The 16566-nt window shown below is 49.8% G+C and overlaps 1 protein-coding gene across 3 annotated transcripts in view; it reads right to left on the minus strand.

Annotated features, from left to right (window-relative positions):
* Tspan9 (tetraspanin 9) overlaps positions 1 to 16566 on the minus strand; it is a 184721-nt gene that overhangs the window by 145149 nt on the left and 23006 nt on the right. Inside the window, exon 2 of one of the 3 annotated variants that reach the window (XM_026788230.1) lies at positions 11718 to 11782. The exons of the other annotated variants lie outside the window; for them this stretch is intronic. The gene's annotated coding sequence lies outside the window, so the exon portion shown is untranslated. The remainder of the gene's footprint in view (positions 1 to 11717; positions 11783 to 16566) is intronic. 3 annotated transcript variants of the gene reach the window in all.

The raw sequence follows: 16566 nt of genomic DNA on the forward strand, positions 1-16566 counted from the left end.
CTATTTTTTTTATCTTATCTATAGGACTGTTTCTTGCCTCTCTCTATATATGTGTGTGTGTGTGTGTGTGTTATGTATATATAACATGTGTGTGTGTGTGTATATATCATATATGTGTGTGTTATATGTGTCATGTGCATCCCGGTGCCTGAAGAGGTCAGAAGAGGGCATCAGATCCCCTGGAACTGGAGTTAAAGATGATTTTGAGCAACCATATGGGTGCTGGGAACTGAACCCAGATCATGTACAAAAGCAACAAAGCACTTAACTGCTAAGCCATATCCCCTGCCCCATTTTTTTTTTCTTTTTAAAAGATGGGGTCACAATGTTCTTCTGCTGCCCAGTTTGGTCACAAGTGCTTGCTCAAGCAATCCTACCTCAGCCTCCCAACTAGCTGGGACTACAAATGGGTGACTAGCTGACTTTAAACTCTTGGAGGGGGGAGAGCATCTCACTATATAACTCTAGCTGTGCTGGATTCACGACGTAGTCAAGGCTGGCCTTGAACTTGCAGAGATCCACCTGCCTCTGCCTCCCAAGTAGTTCAGACTGCGGATGAGCCACCCCCGACTTTTAAACTCTTAATATCCCTGTCTTTACCAGAAAGTCACATGCCCCAGGACTCTGAAGCAAGAAGGATCTGAGACCTTGGGACAGTTCCACACCCTCTCGTACTTCAGAGTCCTGGTCTGTAAAGTGACAGGTCATGACACCTCCCTCTGGAGTGGCTGGAAAGATTAGGGAGCTAGTACAGGCAAGGGCTTGGCCACTGCGATAAGAACCTAGAAGACGCAAAATAAATGATAGTTGTTTCCAAAAAAAAAATGTAATACGTAACAAAACCACCAAAAAATTGTCTAATCCTCTGCCACTGGAGGAGATTAAAGAGTCACACAGCTGTCTCTCTCATCTGACACTTACCCAGCCCCAGATGCCTGCGGGGACTCAAACCAGGCATTTGTGCCAAACCCTGCACTCCAGCCCCAGGGCAAGGGAGGACAGTAAGCAGGGCCAATCTGGCTGGCAGGCAGCTAGTCTGTGTGGAGTCCAGGAGCTCCAAGTGAGCTGTGCACTCAAGGGTGAGGACAGGCCACAGCAAACCAGAAAGAAGCTTCCCGCCAGGCCAGGCTCTAGAGCACCATGAGCCAGCAGGAGAATAGTTCAAGGTGCTGCTGGCTCTTCCCAGCAGGAACAAGCAAGTGACCAGAATGACAATACTCTCCTACTGACCCTGGGCAGAGCTGCCATTGTTCACAGGGACACCAGAGGTGAGTCACTGTGGCATTGTCCACCCACTCTATCGGCAGGAAACAGCTGGACTGACCAATGCACCAAACACAGGAAACCTCAGCTTTCCAGGGCCCCTCCCTGTTTAGACACCCAGCATCCTGCCTGGCTGTCCCCTAGAGACTTCTGACCAGCCCCAGGCATCCATCCTGAACAGACAACCACATTTCCTGCCTCCATGCTGCTGTGGCAAAACACAGTCGGCATTTTAGAGACTCTCCTAAAAGCAAAGATGGTTCCTGGATGTCGCCATCTGGTAAAAAGAGCAAAGGAAGATGAAAACAGCCAACAGACAGAACAATGAGATTGTATTAATTCAGAAAAGACATCCTACGGGGCAAGAAGGTAGTTTTCCCTAGACTAAGGCCTGACTGAGCAGGAGGGCACCATGGGCTGCCTCTGGGAAGGAGGCTTCTTCCCAACTTCCTAATCTACAGACCAACGGGCTGCTGCAGGTAAAGGTCCCGCCCCCTCAGGATTCAGAATCAGCTCCAGAAACAGGAGGTGGGGTGTGGCCTCAAGTCAGACCCACCCGTGTCCTATCTCCACCACTTCCTAGCTTCCTAGCTGCAGCTCCAGTTGGAGATCTGGGAGACAGGTGGGTAAGGTAAACTAGTGAGGCTGAAGTAGGCACATCCCTACACTGTAAAGACCAAATGACCCAGTGCTCCAGGGACAGAGGCAGGTGAAACTTTAAGTTCAGTGACAGCCTAGTGAATTCCAGGCCAGACAGGGCTATATAATGAGGTCTTGTTTCCAAAACTAACAAAAGATAGATAGATAGATAGATAGATAGATAGATAGATAGATAGATAGATAGATAGATAGATAGATAGATAGATCAGGAAAACCAAGGCCAAGTATCAGTATGGCGGTTAGGATTCAATCTGTTCCCCACCCCTACCCCAAGCAAGCTCAGGGTGACCACAACTTCCAACTTATCCAGCCTCAATCCTTATGTGTGTACAACTGTCTCCTGTATTGAAGTCTGAGCTCTAATACTGAACAGTACCACTGGGCCCTGAATATATCTCAGCTATATGGAACCCATCCAATTGTAAACCTTAGCCTGCAGGGCTGGGCACAGGGTACACACCTGAAACTCAGCCCTTAGGAGACAGAAAGCAAGAAGATCGGGAGTTCAAGGTCATCTTTGACTACACAGAGAAATTCAAAGCCAACCTGGTTTCAGGAGACTCACTCTCGAAACAAAACAAAATCTCAGGCTCCTCAACTGAGGATTAGGGTAAAAACAGCCCAGTGTTGGGAGGAACTGATGGGATCAAGGCCGCCCAGAGCAAAGAAGGTGCTTGGCAATTGACAACAATTAACTCAGCAAAACAGAAAGGGACTTTAGGAAGGCTCACCCCAAACCTCCATCCTCCCTAGAGGAAATCTCACTTAACAAAGACGTGGGACTGAGCCACAACCTAGAAAGAAACCAGGAACAAGTGCTGAGCTGGCCCCAGCTCGGCAACCCCACCTAGTTCCCTGAATCCAAGCCATCTCTCTTGAGCATGGGCTTGTATTACCATCTGATGCTGGGCAGCTGTACCATGTACCTCATGAGCACCGGTCTCCAACTGTCATGATACCCTCCCAGGGGAAGTGTGTGCACATCTTTATCCCACCTGTAGCACATGGTCTCACACCAGGCAGGTGATGAATTAGAGCTTTCTGCCCCGCTGACCCATGGCTACTTTCTCTGCCCCTACCTTGTATTTACATTGAGTTAAGACTCATGGTCAGCACCCTATGCCCAGTTCAGCATCTATCCCAGCCTGTACTGGATGGGAAGAAAAAGCTGGGTACAAGAAAATACGGTGACAGCAGTAAGGACAGAGAAAGAACAAGAAAGGACGGAGTTAAGAAAAGTGGGCCCAACGCACGTGAGGCTCACACATGGACACCGTTCAGGCTAGACAGCTGTAGGTGACTGGAGGGCACAGGAGGAAAGATGGGCTCAGGAGGAAAGATGGGGTGGGAGCAGGCCCAGTGACCTCAGCTACTGACCTGCTGGTTCCTGCCACGCGTGGTTCCGTTGAGCTAGCAAAGGGCAGGTCCTGCAGGTTTAACCAGCTGGGTTCCAAAGCTCTGAGATAGGCTTCTGAGCAAATGAAAAGACGAGGCTGTGTCCCAGCCCCACCCCAGGACCCTGTTTGAACTTGTTCCTTCTCAAAAACTTGCCACCCTTGAGGGCTCTAGGAATCAGGAATTTGGAATTCTTCCTGGTCTCTAAAGCACACTTAACACTTTCCAGTTCACGTGGGCTGAAAGGCAAAGCGAAAACCTCAGGTGGAGACCACACTGGCTTTCCAGTTCACACTGGCTGAAAGGCAAACCTCTCCTGGAGACAGTGACTGGGCCTGGGTATGGGCCTGGGCCTGGGCCACGCCTCTTCTAAGGCAGGTATTCAGTGGAAGAACTTTAAGGCAGAAAGGCTCTTACACAGATACAAAGCCCTGGGGTTACAGTAAGGCCCAGGCCCTGACAGAGGCATGCTGGGCCTGAAGTCACAAAGCCAGACAAAGGCTGGCACCAAAATGGAGCCAGTGCCCACCTGGCCTGTGCCTTTTCTGCCCAAGGCACTTCAGCCTGGTTCTCTTCACCAGAAAGACTCCCAGAGCACACAGCAGGCTGTCTCACACAGCGCATCTCTTCAGGGGTTCTCAGAAAATCAGTACTTTGAACAAAAGCCCAAGGTCACCCACACTTTTGACCCAGGTTTTGTTCTAGCTGTAAGAGGAGGTAAGTGGGAAGAAGGCAGGAGAGAGGAGAGCTCCAGCAGTGAGGAAGATGCAGGCCTGTGCTCCACGAGGACCACTAGTTACAAAAACAGCCCCGCCCTCCAGGCAGAGGCAGGGTGGGTAGGCAGGTGGCGTGGGGACTGGACTGCCACAGGTCCCCCCACATCATGTGATTACCGAACCTCTAAAAAGCAAAGGCCTCCTTGGGCTCAGAGCCAGGGCCTTACTTGGAAAGTAGGGAGTTGGGAATCCCCCAGGTCTGAGTTTACTTCCCTAACGGTGTAGCCTCAGAGGAGCTAATAAGACCCTCTGAGCCTTAGGCTGCCCCTCTAAAACAGATGCCAGGCAGCTATCTGGTACACATAAGGGACAACAGAGATGTCAAGGGCATAGCAGCCCACCCACCATCCGGTCAGAGAATGCACTCGGGAATTTCATTTGTGGGACTTTATGAACACATCCCCCTGGGTTGTGAGTGGGGTAACCCAGCAGACTGTGTCTGCCCACAGCACCCCAAGATCTAGCAAAACCCTGTGTCTGTGCCACTCTGTGAAATCTGTGGGCTCTAGACTGCCAGACCCTTCACCCCCAGCTTTCCTCTGCTCCTCATCAATGTTCTACTTGGCTCCACAGCCTACCTGCAAGCCCCGTTGATGTCACCTGACCCTATCCATGCCTCCAGAAAGGCCGGAAAGGAGGGGATGTTTTCCGTGAGTCACGGATGAAGAAACTGTCTGGTTGCCTGGGCCTGGTTCTCACGGTGTCTGAATGGTGGTTTGCTGAGCAGAGTGAATGAGAGGACATGCCAAGGAGGCTGCCAAGGCAGAGGGGTAGAGCCCGGAGCGCAGCGTTCCCATATGGACACTAAATATAGAATAGGTATTCCAGTTTCTTTGGTGGGGGGGAATCAAGCAATGTAAGAGTCATATCCTCCTCCTTCTCCCCTTCCGAGCTCCCTCATTGCTACTGACATCTGCACACTGCTTCCCACATCCCAGACAGGGCTCCCAAGGCTGTGCCTATAACGCAGCATCTGAAGGCTGGATGAGCCAGGCCCTTTAGTATTCCCACTTTACGCATAAGGAAAAGGCCTCATCTAACTTGCCCAGGTCACAGGACTGGCAGGGCGAGGATAAGAACAGGTCTGCAATGCCATTAGGTAGCTAATTCGACCTTAGCAGCCTTAAAGAACACTAGGACTGGACCTCTCTATCACAATCAACCAGAAACTGCAGGATTTTGGTTTATTTATTTATTACCGGTCAAAGGAATAGGATGTAAGTCAGATCACTGGCCCTACGTGGACATGTGACATCCTGAATTGCCTGGGTCATTAACAGATAACTATCTAACCCCGGCTCTAGAAGCCCCACCTAAACCTGACAGGACTACTGTCTATGGGAGGCTCTACACACCAGCACCTGTCTCCGCTTCTGTAACAGCCAGTTCAGCCGGGTCTGTCATTCACCTGAACCAGCACAAAGTCCTCCAGGAAAAGCTGCTTGTTCTAGGGCAGCGGTTCTCAACCGTCCCAATGTTGTGACCCTTTAATACAGTTCATGTTCTGGGGACCCCCAACCATAAAATTATTTCCTTGCTACTTCATAACTGTAACTTTGCTATTGTTATGAATTGCAATGTAAATATCGTTACACGGGATATCTGTGAAAGGGTTGCTCAGCCCCCCAGTGGGCCATGACCCACAGGTAGAACCACTGTTCTGGAGAATGGACAAAGGGTAGGAAGAGTGCCTCAGACGTAGGGCAGCACAACGACCCTTTGATCCATGTCGCCCCCGAGAATGTGCTCATGTCTGCAGTGGTCCATTTGGCCGCTGCCCACTTTCCCCTCGTGTCTCACATGAATTCAAGGAGATAATAAGGACTGGGAACCTAGTGGAGGCTGTAGCAACAACGCTACCCTAGCCTGCACTGCCTCTCACACGGAGCCCGTCACCTCCAGTCCACCCTGATCTACCAAGCCACAAGACCCTAGGCAAACTCTGAGCCCTCGGTGTCTAACAGCACAGCTCAGAACTGCTGGGGGAGGCCCACCTGACATCTGCCTTTGGCCTCCAGGCGGGGATAAGACAAAAGGGAGGCAGAGAGGACCAAACCCCATGGGATGTTCTATCTCCACTACCTTGGAGTCCCAGAACAGACAGGGAATCTCTGAATGACTAATCAACCACAGAAGGCTAACTGGACGGAAATCAGCCCGGAACATAGTTAGAAAACAGTCCGAGGGAGAGGGAAATGCCCCAAACCCAGCTTCTCCCGATGGAGAATGTCAGGCAGCGTGGCCTGGTGTGGGCCTCTCAGGTCCTCCTGGTTACAGAACTACAGGGCTTTTATTTTGTTTTTCAAAGATGTACTTCATGTGTATGGAGTGTCTTGCCTACATCCGTGCCTTTGTAACACCTCCACGACTTAGTGCCCACATAGGCCAGAAAGGGTATTGGATCCTGAGACTGAGTTTACAGAGAACTGTGAGCTTACAGAGAATTGTGAGTTTACAGAGAATCATGTGAGTACTGGAAACTTAACCTGGACCTCACAAGAGCATCCTAAGCTCTTCATCTCTTAGCCATCTCCCAGACCCCAACCTACAAGGATGGCAAGTGGGAGACTGCTGGATCCCCACGACTGAAGCCACTGAATGTGGGGGCGACACTTTGGGTGGTCAAAGCCAGACAGATAAATAAATGATCGATTTATTTATTTTTAATACTTAATATATAATTATCAGTTTATTTATTTTCAAAGTCCTCTTGCCATTTTTCCCGAGGTGCTTTAATTAATCGGCTGCCTGTCACAACTTCCCTCTACCAGCTCAAAGGCTCGGTCTTATCAGGATGGGGTGGCAGTCAGGAAACATCACAACCCTCCTAGCAGGGCGCACTGCCCAAGTGACAGCCACCAGGAGGCCCGTGGCTCCTGCCTGAGCTGGTAGACAGAGGGGCTCTGGCAGGCTCTGCCTGCTGTTTCGTTCTTACCATCATTTAAAGTGAAGTTATCTTCACCTCTGAACGCTGTCTTCCATAAAACCATCCTCACGTAAAGGTGAAGATCCCTTATCCCAAAAGTTTACAACTCACGCCGGTGTGCCAACAGCCTCGAGCCGGAGGCCAGAAGGCTACAAACCTTCTGGAGTATGTCCAAAGGGAACAGGCACAAGGGATGAAGTTAGCCAAGAGGCAGCTGAAGGCACTGGCCAGCAGGCCAGGGGAGTGGTTGTCAAATATTCCCAGAGCGGTCTCACGAACCACAGGGCCAGCTTGCTCTCCCAGGTCCTGGCAGCAGAGCAAGGCCAGAGGAGCAGTGTTCCAAAAGGAGAAGCTGAACTCCAAGAGCTGCCCGGAAGCTAAAAGGAGTCCCCAGCTATGAAAATGCCAAACCCAGACTGGACTCCAGTGTGGAGGACACAGACAAGATGAGCTAGAAAAAAAGACACTTGGGTTTCCTTAGACACTCAATGTCTTCCTCTGTTCTCTATATACACATGTGCACATAACACACACACACACACAACTCATATTCACAAATACAAAAAAAATCCTTAAAAAGAAGTTCAAGGTGGGAGAGAGAGATGACTCAGGAGTTAAGAACACTTATTACACTTATTCCTCTTCCAGAAGACAGGATTCTGTTCCTGGTATCCACATGGCATCCCAACCATTTGTATTTCCAGTTCCAGTGGATCCAAGGCCCTCTTCTGAATCTGAATTACGAGGGCACTAAGTACGCATACAGTGCACATACATACAGGCAGGTAGGCAAAAAAAAAAAAAAAAAAAAACATACACAAAAAATAAAAATAAATCTAACATTTTGTTTTGTTTTGTTTGTTTTTTTAGTTCAAAAGAAGTCCAAGGCCAGCCAGGATTGTGTAAGACTGTCTGGAAAAAAAGCTAACTTGAAGTAGTAGCATACTACTTGTAATTGTAGCTACTCAGGAAGCTGAGACAGGAGGATTGCTTAAGCCTGGGTAACAGTGCAAAACCCTGCCCCAAAACAACAACAAAACCATGTCCTGCCCTTAAGTGTTCGTGAAAGCATAATCTTGGAGGGAAAAGACAGCTCAGCCCTGCCTGTCAGCTGATGAACAGACAACAGACACAAAACACACTCTTTCCATTGCTGGGATTTTCTTCAGCCTGTTGGGGTTGAGGTATGGTAGCCCCAGTATGACAAAAAGGAAATAAAACTCTGACACATGCTAGGACTTGAAAACCAAGACACAAAGTTAAAGAAGCCAGTCACGAACTATCACACACTGTATGACTCCATCTAGAAGAAATACCCGGAGCAGGCGTGTGTGGAGAGACAGAAGGTGTACTCGTGCTGCCTCGGGCTGGGACTGGGAAACAAGCCGGGAAAGGATGGGAGAGCCTGCTAATGGGATTTCTTCCTAGGCAATGAAAATGTCCTAAAAGTTAGAGTGATGATGGTCACAAAACAGAAAATGCTAAAAAACACTGAATTATATACTTAAGATGGGTAAGTTTTTATGGACGGGAATTACATACGAATAAAGCGAACCAGCTGGCTCTCTCTCTTCATTTCAATCCTTTATGACGAATGTGATAAAGGACAGAGATTATGGAGTTCATTAAGGGAAGACAACAACTCTTGCCAGAGTCCAAGATGTCAGTCACTCATTCAACAAATACGTATTGAAAACATAAGCCACTGCACTGCCCTACCTTGTGGGTCAGCAGTCTGTGGGCCCCATCTAACTCACTGCCAATTTTTGTACAGTCTGCAGGCTGGGAATGGTTTTTATATTTTATAAGATTGAAAAAAAAAACAAAAGCAGAATAGTATTTCATGACATGTGGAAATTATATGAAATTTACATTTCAGTATCCATAAATAAATATAATGGGAAGGCAGCCATGCTCGTTCACTGGTGTATCGTCTGTGGACACTTTTGTGTGACAAGGGCAGAGTTGAAGAATTGCAACAGGGACCATATGGTCTGCAAAGCCTAAGATATTTATAAGTTGGCCCTTCCAGGCAAAGCTGCCCACCCCTGTGCTAGACAGGAGGGGTGGGGGAGGGGTGAAAGGACAGGCCAAGTCTCCATGGTGCAGTTGAAGACTGTAGGGGTCCGAGGACCACACTGATAAAACCACCAGTGGCGACCCATGCTACTACGCAAGAAGACCCCTACGGCCCGTGAGTGCACAGGGCACAGGGACCCACCCTGCACCAGGCTCAAGGAGGACTCCCTCCACAGAAGGGCTTGACTGTGAATATGGGGGAGCCGGAAGGAGTCACATGTGCAGAAGTTTTGAGGAGAAAGAACTCTGGCTCTCAAAGGGCTCAAGTACAGGGTGGGGGCAGGGCCTGTGTGGCAGCTTGCATTCCTGCCCTGCCAGTCCAACTCCCTGGGGAATGTGGTCTGAGAGCTGGTGGCGGCAGACCCTTGCAGCAGTGACCAGACAGAAACGAGAGAATGGAGCTACGGACACTAAGTATGCATCACCCAACCAAGTGCCGGTGGCTTGCCTTCGGCTATCATGCAGGACACAGGCGAAAGTGGTACTCTTTTGTCTTCAAGGAGAACCGCGCACTGGAAAGGTGAAGCTCATAATGCTCACAGCGCTTCACGATCCCTGGAAAGCAGGTCCTTCCCCTACAACAAAGGCCTGCCCGCGCCTCTGCGCTGCTCTGGCTTGGATCTGCGATGTCCCGCAAAGGCCCACGTGTCAGGGGAGGCTTGGATTCCAGACCATGCTCTAGTAGAGGCAAAACAAGCTGTACCAGGGGAGGCCTGGGGGAAGGCAGCAGGCACGGGGGTGGGGGGTATTGTAGGGTATATTCTAGGGCAACCTGCCTTCTCTCTGCTTTCACATGCTCCCTGCCATGACATGCTATCTTGTCAGAGTCCCAAAAGAAATGGAGCTGGCTGATCATGGAGCAAAACCTCCAAAACCACAAGCCACAGAAAAGCATTCCCCTCATCAGCTAAGTATTCACCTCAGGTGTCCTCCCAAGTGAGGAAAACTGACAAATGCCAGGTAGCCTCGGCCTGCTTCCTCCTTCCCTGAGATTCCCACCTCTCCTACCACATGCTCCCCACCGCCATGCCACTGCCTGCCCTGTGCCCACCCCCCATGCCCCCCCTCCTCCACCCCGCTAGGTCCTCACTCTAACACATGCACACTCCTGGTTGGGAGCGGGGAAGGACTGAGAATCCAGTGGTCTTGCTAATGCTTCACTAAAACGCCAGCACACCTCAAGGAACACTAGGCCTCTGAAAAGAGGAAAGACAGAAACACACACACACACACACACACATACGCACATCACAGGAAATAGAAAAAAATAAATAATTGCTCCCAAAAGTTAAACTATCACTAATTCCTCAGAGAAGAGGCAATAATGCATCCATGACTCCAGGGTGCTATAAAAAGAAGCTCTAAAAAACAGAAGATATCTTTGAACTTAAAAGTATGCTAATTAGTCAGGCAGCAGTTATGCATGCCTTTAATCCCAGCACTCAGGAGGCAGAGGCAGTCGGATCTCTGTGAGTTCGAGGTCAGCCTGGTCTACAAATCAAGTTCCACACAGCCAAAGCTACACAGAGAAACCCTGTCTCTAAAAGCAACAACAAAAGCTAATTAAAATAAGAGAGTAGCAGCTGGAGTGTGGCACAGCAATAGGGTCCTCTCCTTCCCTACAAAGGTCCTGGGTTCAATACCAAGCAGCCCTCCCCCAAAATAGCAGAAAGGTAAAGCAAAAAAACAGATTTCCATGAAGTCAGAGGAGCTGGCCTAGTGTGTAAAGAACTCTAGAGTTCATCCCCCAAACCCACATAAATAAGGCACACAACACAGCCTTGTGATAGCAGCACTCCTACAGCAAGACGAGAGATAGAGATCAAAACACCACCAAACGTGTGACCACCAACCTGGTGCAAACTCCAGCCAAGAGGAAAGCCTGTGTCACACAAGGTAGCAGGAGAGGACTGGACCCTACACACACGGCACGCACAGGCTCCTGATGTCTCTGTCTGTCTGTCTGTCTGTCTCTCTCTCTCTCTCTCTCTCTCTCTCTCACACACACACACACACACACACACACACACACACACACAAGGAGGGGAATAGAAATAATTTTTTAATTGAACAATCTAGGAGATTTACTGTCCAAATTAAAAGAGAGAGAGAGAGAGAGAGAGAGAGAGAGAGAGAGAGAGAGAGAGAGAGAGAGAAAGGAAACCATCAAGGAAGTAATGCAAGAAAATGTCCTGAACTGAATAATGTAGGTTTCACAACTAAAAGAATCTAGAATGCCTAGTACACTGGGTGAGAGTTGACCCACATAAGACATGCCATGGTGGTATTTCACAAAACGTCAGACTCCAGAGAGAAAAGCCATGCCACCTACAAATGATGAAAAGCATAACGGTACTAAACTTTCTGACAGAACCCCTGGGATTTAAAGGAAAATTAGGCAATGCTTTGCATATATACACATGCACACACATACCCACACACATGCATATACACACCAGCTTCCACCATATACTAAGCTATGTTATACATGTAGAATGATTAGCTAGTTCAGATCTGCACATCCCACACTATTAACAAGAGCAGCTACCACATGACATATTACATCACCCTGAGCACATCTGTCCCTAGTGATAGAAATGACACAGCAGAGACAGTACCTTATACTCCTCCTTGTCCACAGCCTATAATGCAGAATTTAGCGGGCACAGAAACTCAGAGCTCCCTGGAAAAAGAGGATGCAGGTGTTTTCAGTTAACAGAAAAAAACATCTAAACTGAGTCCTCTAGGATAAGCAAGGGAGACAGGCAGTGGTGCCATGGGCAGCAGGGACAGGTGCAGAGGCTTGGGGGTCTCAGTACCATCCATCAGTCTGTTGACCACAGACAAGAGTTCTGGTTGACACCTGAGACCAAGGCAGGAATGAACAAAGCCATGTTCAAGTAGTACAATTACCCCAAATTTAAGTAGTACTATTACCCCACTATGCTGGGGTGAGGGAGTCAGTGTGTGTGTGTGTGTGTGTGTGTGTGTGTGTGTGTGTGTGTGTGTGTGTAAAAGCCATGTGTGTGTGTGTGTGTGTGTGTGTGTGTGTGTGTGTGTGTAAAAGCCAGGGGTCACCATGGGGTGTCTTCCTCAATCACTTTCTTCCTTTTATTTATTTATTTTGAGGCAGGGTCTCTCTCTGAACCCGAAGCTTGCCAGTCTGACAATCTCTACCTCCCCAGCAACGGGCTTACAGACGTGTGCTGCCACAACTGGATTTTACCTGGGTGCTAGGGATCAAACTCGGATCTTCAGGTTTACAGGACAAGCACTCAAGCAACTGAGCCATCTTCCTGCCTCCCTACTTGGGGTCACTTCAATTATCTTTTCTGGAATAATTCGATAAAGGAAATACAACCAGACTAGGCATTGTGACTCACATCTGCCATCTCAGCACTTGGGAAGCTGAGGCAGGAGGACTACCTGAAAGCCAGTCTGGGCTACCGTGTGAGACCCTGTCTCAAAGAACCAAAAATGAAAAGAAGATACCTCCTCTAAGTAGGATACAAGGGAACATTGAGGCAAAAGACCGGCTCTGAGTGTGATGGAAAATTCTTGGAGGGGCCCAGAAGCACCGCGGGACATAGGCCACCATGAAGCCACTGCCCTACAGAAAGGGTGAGCCAGACCTCACAGGAGACAGAGGCCTGGGGAAAAGGCACCTGGAAGGGCTGGGGCAGAAGGTCCTGGACTTGGTCCCTCTCTCCCACCCTTGAGAAGGCTAGAGCTTTAAGACTTGGAAGGGTGCCAGAGCAGAAACAGAAGGATGACAAATATAGGCTGAGCTATGACAAGCGTGTCAGGCTACCCCTACCCCTTGCAGCCCTGTCTGGTGACAAGCGTGTCAGGCCACCCGTACCCCTTGCAGCCCTGTCTGGCTACCCTTAGGTTTTGCTTGCTGGATTTCTCAATCAGGAGACACAGTCAAGGATGAGTAATAGCTCCACCCTCCAAATTCACGGAGGCAGCTTGGTAGACAGCACCTGCCTCCCCTCCCCCACAGCCACTGCGTACTTGCAAGTCTAATCGGATGTCGGCAGCTGCGTGGTGACTGTGAAGATTCTCTGAAACTGTTGGCAGTGGTGCCGGCGAGGTTGTTGGGATTTTTGTTTTCACATTTTGGTGTGTGTGTATGGATTTGTGTGAACAGCAGACAACAACGTTTGTGGGAGTTGGTTCCTTGCATCATTTGGGTTCCAGGGACTGAACTTGGTTCTAGGGGCTTCATGGCTTTTACCTGCTGTGCCATCTTGTCAGGTGGGTTTCTGAATGAGAAGCAAAGTCAAAGCCATGGTCACCTCTCTCTGTGGCTGGGAGTCCGAGGGATCTGGGCAGCCAAGAAACAGTCTCTCCCTTAGCGGTAATTGTCACTTCCACCTTGCAAAGCAACACCAAGGCCTCGGGCTCAGGGGCCACCCCAGCTCCAGTGGCAGAAGTCAGGCCTGGCCTTGTGTGGCAGGGGGCACCACCGGATGTTCTCCCTTCCCCCACCAGTCCCCTTCCTTGCTCCTGGTAAGGACATAAGCTGGCATTCGACTTCTATAATCTAAGCACTGCACTGCAGTACCTACTATGTACCCCATCTCCCCAGGTTCTCTTCTTCGTACACAAAAATGGGTAAACCGAGTCACAAGGTGAAGTCCAGGATAGTGGAGCCCCTACTACTGTCAGAAATTCTCACACCTAAACAGCCAATGGGAAGCCACTATTGCCAACTAGAAATGCGCACCAAACACCTCTCTTTGGGCCTGGGATGTGTGTACACAGGTGAGACACACACACACACACTGTAAAAGTGAGTAGTATGCCATGGATGAGTGCGTCTATGGAGTCAAGGTGGAAGCTAGTGAGGGCATGGGTGAGTGCGCGTGCAAACCAGCATACACGTGTAAGACACAAATCGGGTCCAGTCCCCCTCAAAACAGCTAATTCAGACACCAATGTGAATGGTCAATGTAAGAGCAACACACCCCGTACGGAGAGAGCCAATCCCACCCCAGCTACCCCAGCTCTTCCCCCAGTGCCCCACTCAGGAACAGCTCCCCAGCACTAGGCTAAGCTCCCTCTCTGGCTCCTCCTTCAGCCTCACTCTCTGACCTCCATTTTTCCACCCTGGATCACTTTCTTTAAAACAAGGGGGGGGGGTACTTTCCTGGCTTCCTCGGGGGGTGATAAAGTCAAGGACTATAGAGAGACAGTCTGTGATCTGAAGACCTCAAAAACCAAAGGATGGTAAACTGTAGGGTGTTTAGGGACCAGCTTCACTTGGAACAGAGGGAGGTCCCTTCCCTGGGGAGGGAAAGGCAGTGATCTCCACTCCCCTGCCTGGGGCAGGAGCTCAAGGCCAGCCGGGGTCTCTAAACAGCAGGGCGGGTCTGTGGAGTCAAACACTAAGACTTAGGGGGAGGGGGAGGAACTGTCTGCTGGCAGGCACAAGTTCTCCTTCCCAAGCAGCCCCCATCTGGAACGCATCTGCCTTTCCTTCCACCAAAGGAGAGTGAGGGGAGGGGCTGCCCTGGCCCTTGGGGTAGCTAGAGTAGCCCAGGGCAGGCACAGAGTCAGCCTGACCTGTGGTCCCCAACAAGGGCTCCCTCTGTCCTAGAGCACAAGCTCAGACTGACTTGCACCTTTGGGTCCTTAGCCACCTCAGACTCCTCCTCAGCAAAATGGAGAGCAAGTGGTGAGGGACAAGAGGGCCCTGCAGTCTAGGAGCCTCAGAAAGAACAGTCCCTAATGCACACAGCCACAAACTCAAGGCAGCTGTCACTCCTGGGTCCAGATTCCCCCAGTGGCTCCCCTCTCCCACCATAAAAGCTCCAGCTTTCTGGATGGGTGTGGTGGTATACGCCTTTAATCCCAGCACTCAAGGAGACAAAGGCAGCTGAGAGCTAGCCAGTGCTACTCAGTGAGACCCTGTCTGAAACAACTATAGCTTTTAGAATGGCGTTCATGGTCCTATGATCCCAGCCTGGTGACATACCTACTGGCCTCTTCTGCCCTAAGGTGTATCCCTCTCCCCCATTATCCACAGGGTTCAAATTCTTTTCTTCCATCTCCCCTTTAATGGCCCCTTTTGAAGGAGGTCTTCTGCACTCCCTGCGTATAACCATCCTCACTCCTCTTCCCCTTTGCTCCATGGCATCTGTCACCACCCAAGACACTGAATTTCCTCTGCTCTTACAGTCTATCTCTGCCACCAAAACATAAGCTTGTGAGGGCAGGGCTTTGCTGCACCCCTGTATCTCTGGAGTCTAGTACAGCGACCGACCCAGAAGAGGCCCTCAGTCCTCTGGAATAAATGAGATGCAAGACATCTAGTACAATCAAGCAAAGGTGAGGACGGAAAGCACATCCTAAGCCGCTGTTCATGCACTAGTTGTGGTCACGAGAGTCCACACCGAGAGTCCACACACTCTGAAACAGTCTACATCTCAGTCATACCTCAAAGTCACTTGACTAGGTGAGGCTTGGGACCGTGGTAAGGAACCCTACAGAAGTGGAAGGCTCTGGAATGATTGCTCAGCATCATCCCAAGGCCCAGCTTACAGTCCCCTCGCTGGGAGCCCTGAGTGCTAAGAGGAAACCTCTGAGAGATGCACAGCCACACAGTCCCTGCCGCCAGGAATCCAGTATATTACATCCAGTTCACTCCTGAACGCCCAAGACCTCAGACCTCCTGCCTGCATGCCATAAACGTCAAAAAGAAAGTTTAGAGAGCATCTCACACCGATAACCAGGCAGTGAAGACAGCTAAGAGAATAAAAACTTGAATAAAATAGTAGCATGCAGACAACAGCTACCATGGATAGAGCTTACAAAAATTATAAGTAAGCAGCCCCCCTCTGCTTCTAAGGCTCCCTCCCCACCAACTAGAGACCAAAAGTACTGGGGAATAAAAACGTTCCTGTGTAGAGCATGTTCAGACCTCCTTCTCGTCATCAGTCGCTCTACAATACAGCGCTAAGACGCTTGCACTGTGTTGAGTATCATAACACAATTTGTAATCCAGCCTCAAGGACCACAGCTTTCTCCTAGGAGAAAAGTACTTTGGTCTGCAAAAGGTTCAGACATTTGCTGGGGAAGAGTTCAAGTCATAAGTAACCTTGGGGCAATTCCAAACTGATGAGGAAAAAGGAGTAGATCGTATGCAGATACCAACAGTTTACACAGGAGCCCGAGCATCCTTGGAATTGCACGTCCCCAGAGAAGCCCTGGAACGAGCACATAGACCCAGAGAGGCAATCGCATTTTCATTACTGTCGCATCAAGGGCAAGCATGTTCTGGATCAGATACAATGGAACTGGTGGAGTCGGCCAAGGGGAATGAAAAACAAGTTCAGGAAAACTCCTTTCAGAAAAGGCATTTTAAGAAGGCAGCTGCGGGAGCCTGGCCTGGAGGCTGAAGCAGAAGGAGCAGAAGGACCACTGCAGGCTCTAAGGCAGCCTGGGTTACACAGCGAGATG

Source organism: Microtus ochrogaster, unplaced genomic scaffold (genome assembly GCF_000317375.1).
Source record: "Microtus ochrogaster isolate Prairie Vole_2 unplaced genomic scaffold, MicOch1.0 UNK1, whole genome shotgun sequence".
Taxonomy (NCBI): Eukaryota; Metazoa; Chordata; class Mammalia; order Rodentia; family Cricetidae; genus Microtus; species Microtus ochrogaster.